This window comes from Rattus norvegicus, chromosome X (genome assembly GCF_036323735.1).
Source record: "Rattus norvegicus strain BN/NHsdMcwi chromosome X, GRCr8, whole genome shotgun sequence".
Lineage (NCBI taxonomy): Eukaryota > Metazoa > Chordata > Mammalia > Rodentia > Muridae > Rattus > Rattus norvegicus.
Genome location: NC_086039.1, coordinates 142,655,193 through 142,668,266, shown reverse-complemented (window position 1 = coordinate 142,668,266; position 13,074 = coordinate 142,655,193). Strand labels below are relative to the sequence as shown.

Here is a 13,074-nt window from a genome sequence, read left to right as displayed (position 1 = left end):
TTGTCTTTTCGTTTGTTTTTAAGACAAGTTCTCTCTCTGGCGTTGAACTAAGCAGACTAGACTGGCTGGTGAGCAAGCATCAGGCATCTATCTGCCTGTGTCTATTTTCTCAGTACTGGGATTACAGTACTATCTTCCTATCCCCAACTTCTGATATTTTAGAAGACACTGTTCATTTTTGCACTTATGAGTTTTTGTCTGCATATGCAAAATTACATGATGTGCATGCATGCACCCACAAGGATCAGAAGAGGACATGTGATCCTCTGGAGCATCAGCTGCAGAGAGCTGTGAGCTGCCATGTGGTTGCTAGAATTTGGACCTATGTCTTCTATGAGAACAGAAATTGCTCTCTGGTGCCCACCATCCTTTCTGAAAAAAAACAAAATAAGTATTTGTTTTCATTCTATATTTATTGATGCTTGTGCCAGCTTTTTTATTACATGCTTCATTTTGGCATGATCAATGTAATTAAAAATAGTCATTATGGTTACTTGAAGATAGTTAGAATTATAGTTTCGGTTAGACAGAATCTACTTTACCTCAGTAGTTAGATGAGCTTTTTGGAACTATGTAGATGTTTCTGGAAGTGCCAAGCTAAGGGATTACCAGGTATAGTGTGCTCAATATATAGTAACTGCTCAATAAATACCAGTTAAGTGTATGATTATCTATAGGAAGGTAAAAGAAATTCTAAAATCTATTTTAGGTGCCAATAGGAATAACCTATCCTATGGGAGAGAACTTTGAGAGAAATTTTAATTATACAACCACTAGCCACACAAGGATGCATTGAGTAATCATGTTTTGGGACAACTGCCTTTGTGATAGTGCTCATATAAGACCATATCCTCCAGCTTCACCTGAGCCCTCATGGTTTAAGTACTTTCTCTGTGCTGTTTGCACAATGATGGAATTACCTAGAAATAGGGTGTCATGACTCTATAAGTACCAGTGCCTCTTTATGCATGTTATAATCCTACCTAATCCTCTCAAGAGTACTATCCTATTTATTTAAATGTGTTGTCATAGAAAATGGATTTGACATATCAATTATACATAATAGGAAATTAAAAAAATCCTTTGCTATGTTAACATACAAGGTTGTCTACAGTTCTGTTTTCTTAAGCAACTCTTAATCTCTGTCCTATCCCTGCCCTGGCAATCTGTATATGTTGATTCTTAAGTGTCCTTTAATGTTTTCAATCTCATAGAAAAGGTTTTTCTATTACCATGCATATTCCCTGCCCTGTCTCTCACAATTCTTCTTTATGCTACAGTACAGTCAAATTCCTCAAATTGCGTTTTTCTTCACTGACTTGTAAAAGTATAGATGATCTTCAGCTTCTTTCCCATACTGTAACCACACTCATGCATCTGGGCTAGAATGTGACCACACTTTCGAGTTAGAAGAAGCCAAACCACTAAACTTCTCCACACCCCAAGTTCCTCGTCTGCAAAAAGGGAACACGTGGCAACCCCTATCTTACAAAGCTATGTGATGATGAAAGAAAATTAAAGGCATGAACTTCCCAGAGTATTAAGAAAGTTTCTTAGCTTTCTTTGTTAGTGCTCTACCATTCTGTAATTCATTATCTTGGTCCTGACCATCCAGTTTGGGCTACCTGTCTTCAAACTCAAGATTCTTCTGCATCAAGAGTCTCAGAGTCTGGGCTTAGATTGCAGGCATTCACTACCCTGTCAAGCTTCAGTTCTGCCTTTCTAAGTTAATTTCTTTCCTTTGTTGGAACACACAGAAGCAAAAGAGGACTTAGACTTTTGCTATTCCTTTCCAACTGATTCTACTGTGCTGTTTTCCCATTAGTAAATGCATTACTTAATGTTTCATCTTTTTGAGAAGATCTAGACCAAATTCTTTTCTGAAAGTCTCATCTGATTCTAGATTTTGGTGTCTCGCATATTGTGACTTTAGCACTTCTTGAAGCAAAGAAGGAGATTTAGAATAAAAGCAACTGACCCTTAGTTGACACGTCACAACTTTGTATGTGTGTTTCCTGTAAAGCTGTATCACCTCATCATCCTTATGCTTCACTATGAAGTAAAGACTGTGATTACCAAACTTGAGAGTTATCATGGGCATTCAGTCAACGAAGACGGATAAAGTATTTTGCTCAAGCCCAGCACAAATGAGTGCTCTATAAACATTAGCCATTATTGGTGTGAGTCACAGAGCAATGGATGCAATGAATGCCTGGATTCAAATATCTCTTCCATGCTTCTAACTGATTAACTTTCAGTGAGTTACTTACCTTCACTGAGTATTGGCTTCCTGTTTTGTAAGGGAAAATTTAATATCTATTCATCCACTTGATTTTCATAAGGATTAAATAAGATTAAATATTTAATGATACTGCAGAACACTTCCTTCCACTGTTAGGTTGGCTGTTCATGACTAAACACATTTAAGGCCTTGTACACAGCTTCAGCATAGGGGATCACAGTGAAGAATAAGATACATTGATCCCTTGCCCTTGTGGAGGCAGAAAAGCAAATAAGGTTTGCAAATGAAGAAAAATGATATGAGGGAAAGAAGCAGTACTATTATAGAGAATTCTATTCTAATTTAAATCAGAGAATCACTCAAGTACTTCTGTTTAGAGATGTCCAGTGCAATTGTTAAGATAAGGAGCAGTGGAAAGAACAATCTAGATCAAGGAAACAACAAACAGAAAGGTATTTCTTCTTTCTTTCTGTCTGTCTTCTTTTGCAGTGCTGAAGGTTGAACCTGCTAGGGAAGCACTCTACTATGTGCTCAGTGCCTGGTGTTCTTTAACTTACATATTTTTAATAGTAATTTTTATTGTTTTTAATTGTGCATAAGTGTTTTGTCTACGTGTGGGTATGTTCACTTGGGTGTAGGTGCCTTAGGAGGCTAGAAGTGTTAGATCTCCTGGACCTGGAGATATAAATGGACATAAGATTATGTGGATGCTGGGAACCGAGCACAGGTCCTTTGGAGGAGCGATCTCTCCAGATCCTTATTTATTTTGGAGACAAGGTATTTCTCCATTTCACAGACTCACCTTGAACTTACTCTGTATTCTAATCTATTAGCACCACAGACAAAAGCATCTTAAGGAAGAGACGGTCTATGGTTCAAGAAAGTTCCAGGCTTCATTATGGTGAGGCAGAGGCATTACAGCAAGTAGCAGATATGGTAGAAGGAGCTAGAAGCTGAGAGATCACATCTTGAATGCCAAACAAGATCATACATCAGAGACAGGAAGATGGAGGTGCATATGCTTGTGTACTCTAAAATCCGGCCTCTCTCTAAATGATGCCAGAGGAACTGGTAGACTTCCTCTATCAAGGCTGTAAACACACATTCCAAAGCTCCACCAATTGGAAACCAAGTGTTCAGATCCCTAAAGCTAGTGTAATATTTCTCATTCAAATGACCACCCCCAGTCTGATCACAAACTTGAAATCCTCTTGACTCCACCCCCACAATGAGCTGGGATTATAACCACCATGCCCCACAGGGCTGGCTTAGAAAAGTCTTGAAGTGGAAACAACCCAATGTTCGAATTATTTTACATGAAATAGAAAATAGCGTTGACACTCTCAACCAGACAGATCAATGGAGAGAGACCAGATAAGTTTCATGGTATACTTTCCAAAATTATTCTAAATAGTCTTCTCAGTTGTAGAGAGTCTCAACAGGAAATTGGTAGTACAAGAAAATGAGTGATTAGAGGATAACATAAAAATGGGTCTACTCAGGTTTAGAGCAGAATTCTATCAGACCTTCATAGAAGACCTCATACCAATATTATCCAAACTATTCCACAAAATTGAAACAGATGGAGCACTACCGAATTCCTTCTATGAAGCCACAATTACTCTTATACCTAAAACACACAAAGACCCAACAAAGAAAGAGAACTTCAGACCAATTTCCCTTATGAATATCGACGCAAAAATACTCAATAAAATACTGGCAAAACGAATCCAAGAGCACATCAAAACAATCATCCATCATGATCAAGTAGGCTTCATCCCAGGCATGCAGGGATGGTTTAACATACGGAAAACCATTAACATGATCCATTATATAAACAAACTGAAAGAACAAAACCACATGATCATTTCATTAGATGCTGAGAAAGCATTTGACAAAATTCAACACCCCTTCATGATAAAAGTCCTGGAAAGAATAGGAATTCAAGGCCCATACCTAAACATTGTAAAAGCCATATACAGCAAACCAGTTGCTAACATTAAACTAAATGGAGAGAAACTTGAAGCAATCCCACTAAAATCAGGGACTAGACAAGGCTGCGCACTCTCTCCCTACTTATTCAATATAGTTCTTGAAGTTCTAGCTAGAGCAATCAGACAACAAAAGGAGGTCAAGGGGATACAGATCGGAAAAGAAGAAGTCAAAATATCACTATTTGCAGATGATATGATAGTATATTTAAGTGATCCCAAAAGTTCCACAAGAGAACTACTAAAGCTGATAAACAACTTCAGCAAAGTGGCTGGGTATAAAATTAACTCAAATAAATCAGTAGCCTTCCTCTACACAAAAGAGAAACAAGCCAAGAAAGAAATTAGGGAAACGACACCCTTCATAATAGACCCAAATAATATAAAGTACCTCGGTGTGACTTTAACCAAGCAAGTAAAAGATCTGTACAATAAGAACTTCAAGACACTGAAGAAAGAAATTGAAGAAGACCTCAGAAGATGGAAAGATCTCCCATGCTCATGGATTGGCAGGATTAATATAGTAAAAATGGCCATTTTACCAAAAGCGATCTACAGATTCAATGCAATCCCCATCAAAATACCAATCCAATTCTTCAAAGAGTTAGACAGAACAATTTGCAAATTCATCTGGAATAACAAAAAACCCAGGATAGCTAAAGCTAACCTCAACAATAAAAGGACTTCAGGGGGAATCACTATCCCTGAACTCAAGCAGTATTACAGAGCAATAGTGATAAAAACTGCATGGTATTGGTACAGAGACAGACAGATAGACCAATGGAATAGAATTGAAGACCCAGAAATGAACCCACACACCTATGGTCACTTGATTTTTGACAAAGGAGCCAAAACCATCCAATGGAAAAAAGATAGCATTTTCAGCAAATGGTGCTGGTTCAACTGGAGGTCAATATGTAGAAGAATGCAGATCGATCTATCCTTATCACCCTGTACAAAGCTTAAGTCCAAGTGGATCAAGGACCTCCACATCAAACCAGACACACTCAAACTAATAGAAGAAAAACTAGGGAAGCATCTGGAACACATGGGCACTGGAAAAAATTTCCTGAACAAAACACCAATGGCTTATGCTCTAAGATCAAGAATCAACAAATGGGATCTCATAAAACTGCAAAGCTTCTGTAAGGCAAAGGACACTGTGGTTAGGACAAAACGGCAACCAACAGATTGGGAAAAGATCTTTACCAATCCTACAACAGATAGAGGCCTTATATCCAAAATATACAAAGAACTCAAGAAGTTAGACCGCAGGGAGACAAATAACCCTATTAAAAAATGGGGTTCAGAGCTAAACAAACAATTCACAGCTGAGGAATGCCGAATGGCTGAGAAACACCTAAAGAAATGTTCAACATCTTTAGTCATAAGGGAAATGCAAATCAAAACAACCCTGAGATTTCACCTCACACCAGTGAGAATGGCTAAGATCAAAAACTCAGGTGACAGCAGATGCTGGCGAGGATGCTGAGAAAGAGGAACACTCCTCCATTGTTGGTCGGATTGCAGACTGGTACAACCATTCTGGAAATCAGTCTGGAGGTTCCTCAGAAAATTGGACATTGAACTGCCTGAGGATCCAGCTATACCTCTTTTGGGCATATACCCAAAAGATGCCCCAACATATAAAAAAGACACGTGCTCCACTACGTTCATCGCAGCCTTATTTATAATAGCCAGAAGCTGGAAAGAACCCAGATGCCCTTCAACAGAGCAATTGATACAGAAAATGTGGTACATCTACACAATGGAATATTACTCAGCTATCAAAAACAACGGCTTTATGAAATTCGTAGGCAAATGGTTGGAACTGGAAAATATCATTCTGAGTGAGCTAACCCAATCACAGAAAGACATACATGGTATGCATTCATTGATAAGTGGCAATTAGCCCAAATGCTTGAATTACCCTAGATGCGTAGAACAAATGAAACTCAAGACGGATGATCAAAATGTGAATGTTTCACGCCTTCTTTAAAAGGGGAACAAGAATACCCTTGGCAGGGAAGAGAGAGGCAAAGATTAAAACAGAGACTGAAGTAACACCCATTCAGAGCCTGCCCCACATGTGGCCCATACATATACAGCCACCCAATTAGACAAGATGGATGAAGCAAAGAAGTGCAGACCGACAGGAGCCGGATGTAGATCGCTCCTGAGAGACACAGCCAGAATACAGCAAATACAGAGGCGAATGCCAGCAGCAAACCACTGAACTGAGAATAGAACCCCCATTGAAGGAATCAGAGAAAGAACTGGAAGAGCTTGAAGGGGCTCGAGACCCTTCAACAATGCCAAGCAACCAGAGCTTCCAGGGACTAAGCCACTACCTAAAGACTATACATGGACTGACCCTGGACTCTGATCTCATAGGTAGCAATGAATATCCTAGTAAGAGCACCAGTGGAAGGGGAAGCCCTGGGTCCTGCTAAGACTGAACCCCCAGTGAACTAGACTGTTGGGGGGAGGGCGGCAATGGGGGGAGGGTTGGGAGGGGAATACCCATAAGGAAGGGGAGGGGGGAGTGGGGAGGGGGATTTTTGCCCGGAAACCGGGAAAGGGAATAACACTCGAAATGTATATAAGAAATACTCAAGTTAATAAAAAAAATGGGTCTACTAAAAAATCTCAGCAAGAGTTTAGAGATAGGCATGAAGAAACCACAACAAGGTAGGAATAGCATGTCCTGGCTACTCTTTTCCCTCTTTCATTTCTTTTTTTTTTCTTGGATATTTTTTATTTACATTTCAAATGTTATCCCCTTTCCCAATTTCCCCTTTGGAAACTCCCTTTCCCATCCCAGCACCCCCTGCTTCTATGAGGGTTCTCCCCTACCCACCTACCCAGCCACTTCTGCCCATCTCCCCACTTTGGCATTCCACTATACTGGGTCATCTAGCCTTCACAGGACCAAGGACCGACAAGATCATCCTCTGCTACATATACCACTGGAGCCATGGGTCTCTCCATGTGTATTCTTTGTTTGGTGGTTTAGTCCCTGGGAGCTCTGGGGGCTCTGGTTGTTTGATATTGTTGTTTCTTCCTATGGGGTTGCAAACCCTTTCCTTCATCTTTTTCAGTCTTTCTCTAACTCCTCTAGTGAGGACCTTGTTCTCAGTCCAGTGGTTAGCTGCAAGCGTCCACCTATGTATTTGTCAGACCATGGCAGAGCTTCTCAGGAGACAACTATATCAGGCTCCTGTCAGCATGCATGTCTTGGCATCTGCAATCTTGTTTGTATTTGGTGACTGTATATGCGATGGATCCCCAGGTGGGACAGTCTCTGAATGGTTTTTCCTTCAGTCTCTGCTCCGCACTTTGTCTCCGTATTTCCTCCCGTGTGTATTTTCCTCCCTTTCTAAGAAGGACTGAGCATCTGAGACAAACTTAGACATATGTGGGAAGGATGAATTTTCATTGAGAAAACATCTCCATAAAATTGCCCAGTAGGCACATCTGTAGGGCACCTTCTTGAGGATTGATATGGGAAGGTGCATCCCACAAAGAGTATTGCTACCCTCGAGCATATGATCCCATATAATTAATCAGGGTGAATAATCCATGAAGATCATGCCAGTATGCTGAATTTCTCTGTGTCTCTGGGTAGGTCACTGCCCTGGGTGCCTGCCCTGACTTATCCTCAGTGAAGGACTATAACCTTTGAGGCAAAATAAAATCATTCTTCCCTCAAGTTGGTTTTGGTTATGGTCTTTATTATAACAATAGACAGCAAGCTTGAACACATCCTAACACAAGCAACAGGGAGTTCTTCCCAACCTTTTTCCTGATGAAAGTGGGGCAAGCGGCACTTACAGAATGAAGAGCAACTGCATGGATCAAGCCTGCTCACAGCAGTGGTCTATAATAGGAATGCAACTTAGTTCAGGCCCTAGGAAGCTGGCAGTCAGGACATTTCCCCTGCCTACCTTGCTCCCTTCCTCCCTCCCTCCCTCCCTCCTTCCTTCCTTCCTTCCTTCCTTCCTTCCTTCCTTCCTTCCTCCCTTCCTTCCTTCCCCTCCTCCTTCCTTCCCCCTCTTGGCAACATTCTACCTGTTGGCCAAACTTAACTTGAAGCCAAAATATAAGGGACGTGTAGTGATGTGACTTGCAGACATTAATCTTTGAGGAGCAGCACATGGGAAGCAACTAGACTGTAATCAAGAGGGATGAATCAAGGCTATTCAGTACAGTGCTACTATATAACTGCACTAGACTCATGCCTCCCCAAAGCTCAATATGCTCTAAACCCTGAAGAATGTATGTTTTCTCATGGTGTGAAATAGAATTTTAGAGTTGTGAATAAGGAAGATGTGATAAGCAGATCAGTTTCGATTACATGGATAGATATGCTACAACTACAAGAATCTGTGCTGAATGGGAGAGGAAGAAGTAAAGAAGTTGGTGTGATTGTATGAGAAGAGTCAGAGCAAAGGGATTCCTTGAACAAGGATATGCTAACATGTCTCTAGACCCTGGCAAAGAAAGATAAAGGGCTTCTTCTCAAGATCAAGGAGCAGTGCATCCATAGCAATACTTTGATTCTACTCAGTAAAAGTAATTTTGACTTTTAACTGCCAGAACCACATGAGAATAAATATATGCTGTTTTTTTGTTTTTGTTTTTGTTTTTTTTTTTTTACAAATGATTTGTTTATTTATTGTATATGAGTACACTGTAGCTATCTTCAGACACCAGATGAGGGCATCAGATTCCCATTACAGATGGGATTTGTGGTTGCTGGGATTTGAACTCAGGACCTCTGGAAGAGTAGTAAGTGCTCTTAGCTGCTGTATGCTGTTTTTTTAAACACAAATCTTGTGATTTTTCTATAGCAACAAAAGGAAAAAGAATGAGATACATTTATATTTTATACTGTTTTTCAATTCTAAAAACAGGCTTCTGAACATTGTCTATTTCGTGTTCATAACCAACCTATGAGTCAAAAAATATGTACTTAGTATATGGATTAGGGAGGGTCATGTATTTTAAAGATATGGTTGTAGTTGGAAACCCAAAAGTAGTACCCAGGTTTTTGACTCTACGTGCATTATTCTATTCTATTAACACTCTGCTTTATACCAAAATATCAAGCTGTTCTGGAGCATGATGATGAATGTGGCAGAAATACACAAATATGGTGGTAACATTTATTCTTTAGACCTTAACACATCGTACTGTTAAGTTTGAGCCTACCCTCAGTTTTAGGACAGAAATTCTCACCTAAAACTTGCTTACTGCCAGGCAGTGCTCTGGATATCACCAAAGACTTAGTGCTTTTGTTGTATAAACATGAATAGATAATGCATATATATGATATATAATATTTTATTTATATATGATATGTAAAATATATACATGCATACATATATACATACATATGTATAACATGATCATATAACATATATTGAACAGTAGACTTATAGGTGATATTTTATTTATAAAAAGCCTTAAAGGATTATGAAACTATAAAGGATATTTAAACAAATAGCAAACCACTTCTACAATGTACTATCCCAGCAATAATAGTTAACCCAAGCTCATGAATGTTAGTAAAAGGAGAAATGGACAGAACTGACATTTTGGAGACTCCCAGTGGGCCCTTTTTAAGCTTTCAAGCAGAGAATCGAGAGGCAACAAACCGCCATGGGTATGACAGCATCTGACTGTTACTTGGTTTCTAAAGTGATTTGGAAAAATTGAAGCTTTATCACCCAGGAGGCCCTAACACATTTGTAATGACACAATGTTTCTGTTTCAATGGCAAAGGTCAAAAATCAGTAGAATTCTCAAATCATCCCCAATTCCAAGTGTGCTATAATTTCATAAATCATGAGTGACACTCTTTGTGATCCTTAACCATTTATTTGACATAAAAATGACTTTGTAAGCTTACTTACTGGTCCGTTGGACCACTAAGGATACTTCATCCACAGGCTCTGCACTCCTTCAAGACTGTGTTCCTGTTTATGACTTTAGGCTTTGAGCCATTTACTCCTTCCCATCCCCCTAATCTCCATGTACAATTCTAATTACAGCCCACTTCTCCTACTTGCTAGACTCCAATCTCTCTATCTGTGTGCCTTCATGCACAATTCTTCCAGTAGGATTACAGGCTTCCCTTCCTCTCTCCAGACTTAGCCACTCCTATTTGTTCCACGTGTTGGTCTAGATACTATATACTTCTCAATCTTTTCAGAATGTTTTCCCCCTGTTTTCAGGTATGTTTCTTAGTGAGCAACTTGTCTTACTGGCTGGCGATTACTTCGGGAGCATCTCCTTGCTAAACTATTCATTGTAGGGCATGGGATTGGTTATATAATATTTCTAGCAACTAGTACAGTTGCTAGACTGTACAACTAGTACAGCATGGCATAGACTCAGTTTCTGTAAGTGGATTTTGCGGTAGTGATTACGATGTGTGTTCTTTCATTATTTGAAAGTCAACTAGAACAAATATATAATGCTGGCAGATGCTATTTTTGGAGAAGGACGGACCTTATTGTTTAGTCAGAGGAGAGTTTAGGCACATACTTCGCACATGGAGACCACATTTATCTGCTTCTAACTTTCTGTGCCTATATATTAAAGATTAAAACAAGACATTCACTAATAGAGAAAAATCAGTTCATCTCAAAGTAATTGGCAGTTTTGACATGCTGTATACTGGAAAATATATATTATTAGTTGATACCCTTGAATGTTTCTAAAACCATTATCCACTACAACAATTTTAAAGTTTCTAGAGCTTTGACCTGTGCAGGAGCCCTTTTAGTTAAGGCAGAGGAGATTACTTAAGTCTGACAGATGCAAGAGAACAGAGGTAGATATCATAAAAACGCATATGCATTCACATTGCATATTTTTCACAAGGAGATTTTGACTTTTTCCTTTCAGAAAGAACATACAATATATCAGAAATAGTTTTGAACTCAGAATCAAAATTTCCTCATCTATTTCCTAACAGTGTTACCTTGGGCAAGCTAGCAGATCACTTTGACCTTTCTTATCTTTATAATAGTTAGCTTCATGGCCACCTGGTAACATTTTTCTTACCTAAATACAGGACTGATCCAAGTTTGTTCAATCCAAATGTCAAGGAGGGCACGGTCTTTGACTTCATGAGTCAGGGTGAATTTCTAGCTCCTTTTTCTCAAAGTTTCTGACCAGATGTAACCGTTTTCATTTCATTTATTAACATTACTTAGTTATGTAGTGTCCTTATATAAATAAGATATAGAAAGAAAACTATCAAATGTAATTTACATTTCCAAATACAATTTATGTATTTAATAAAGCAAGAGCTAACAGAAACCTTAATTTTGTTTTGATATAATCCAAATGCAAATGGGAAGTTTCTCCAATGTAGTTGAGAAGAAAATGAAGGCCTACAAACAAATTAGCCACTGAGCGTGCTCATATCTTTTTGAGTACCATTATACTCTGGTCCTCTAATTGTTTTACCACACCAGAAAAGTAGAACCCTCAGATAAGCCCATGTCTTCCTGTTACCACAAAATTCAAAGAACAGAAAGCCTATTGAAGTACTTCTTCCTGCCTTTAAAGTTCTTTGTGATCTGCTACCTCAGACTAAATTGTTAACTTGCCACAAGAAGGTGGCACAAAACTGAATAAAGAAACATCTATCCATACCAGTTATTGTGGATGCTCTGTCATTGCGATCCCGGCAGAGCAGGAAACAGTAGGCACAATGTATGTATATGAGCTCCCTCTTGCCTCTACTGGCATAACAGAGCACCTTAGGCTATTCAGGGACTTGGCTGATTCCTGCCTCACAACTGTTGCATCCCAGTGTCTAATCAAAGTTGTTTTTGGTCCAGAGGACTGAGGATTCTGCCCTATTTTTTGTAATGTCTCATCCTCATTTTCTACCAAAATGAAACTACTACCTTGGTGCTTACAAACCATACACATGTTCTGAGAGACTTCCTTCCAGTTCCAACACTGCTTTTCAGACGGTGCTTCAAGGAGCCCTAGAGGTATAATTTGGAAGACCTTAAGGGCTTCATAAGTATGAAATTAGAGGATTAATTGTTTGGAGATCCAGTTTAGTCTGCCTTTCAAATTTGTCATCAACAGGATATTTTATTTAGAGAAAAGTATTCTACAGCCAAAACAATTAATGGGGAAAGCAAAGATTAAAATGACAGCCACTGCTGCTCACTTGCTTTTATAAGTAATGTTTTCTTAAAATAAGCTCGTTTGTTTTTATGGAGATCCATGTAGTTTGAATGAGAAACTTGCCCATAGGCTCAGGTATTTGAATACTTAGTCCTTAGTGCCCAGAACTATTTGAAAGGGTTTACAGCCTTGTTGGAGGAAGTATGTTATTGGTAGTAGGCTCCAATAGCTCACAGTTCCTCTGCCTACTCTATGGAGTTGAGATGTGATCTCTCAGCGTCTCTTTCCCATGTCTCTCCACCAGAATGACTCTGCCTCTGAAGTCATAAACAAAAAGAAATTGTTTCTTCCCTAAGTTGCTTTTGGTCACACTGTTTTATTCACATCAGCAAAATGTAACTAATGCATGGTCTCTTACTGGTTTTGTTTTAAGAATAGAGGTGCCGGGGTGGGGATTTAGCTCAGTGGTAGAGCGCTTGCTTAGCAAGCACAAGGCCCTGGGTTCGGTCCCCAGCTCCGAAAAAAAAAGAAAAAAGAAAAAAAAGAATAGAGGTGCGTGATTGTGACAGAGATCATATGATATCCAAAGTAAAAAAAAAAACTTTTTTTCCTGACATTCATTGAAAATGTTTGCCTAACTCTGACCCAGTTATTTACCTAATCAATTGGTAGTATTTTAAA

General features: G+C 39.1%; 1 protein-coding gene across 5 annotated transcripts in view; it reads left to right on the top strand.

Moving 5' to 3' along the window:
- The window catches only part of Fgf13 (fibroblast growth factor 13), a 526,201-nt gene that overhangs the window by 170,315 nt on the left and 342,812 nt on the right, over positions 1 to 13,074 (top strand). The window lies entirely within an intron of this gene.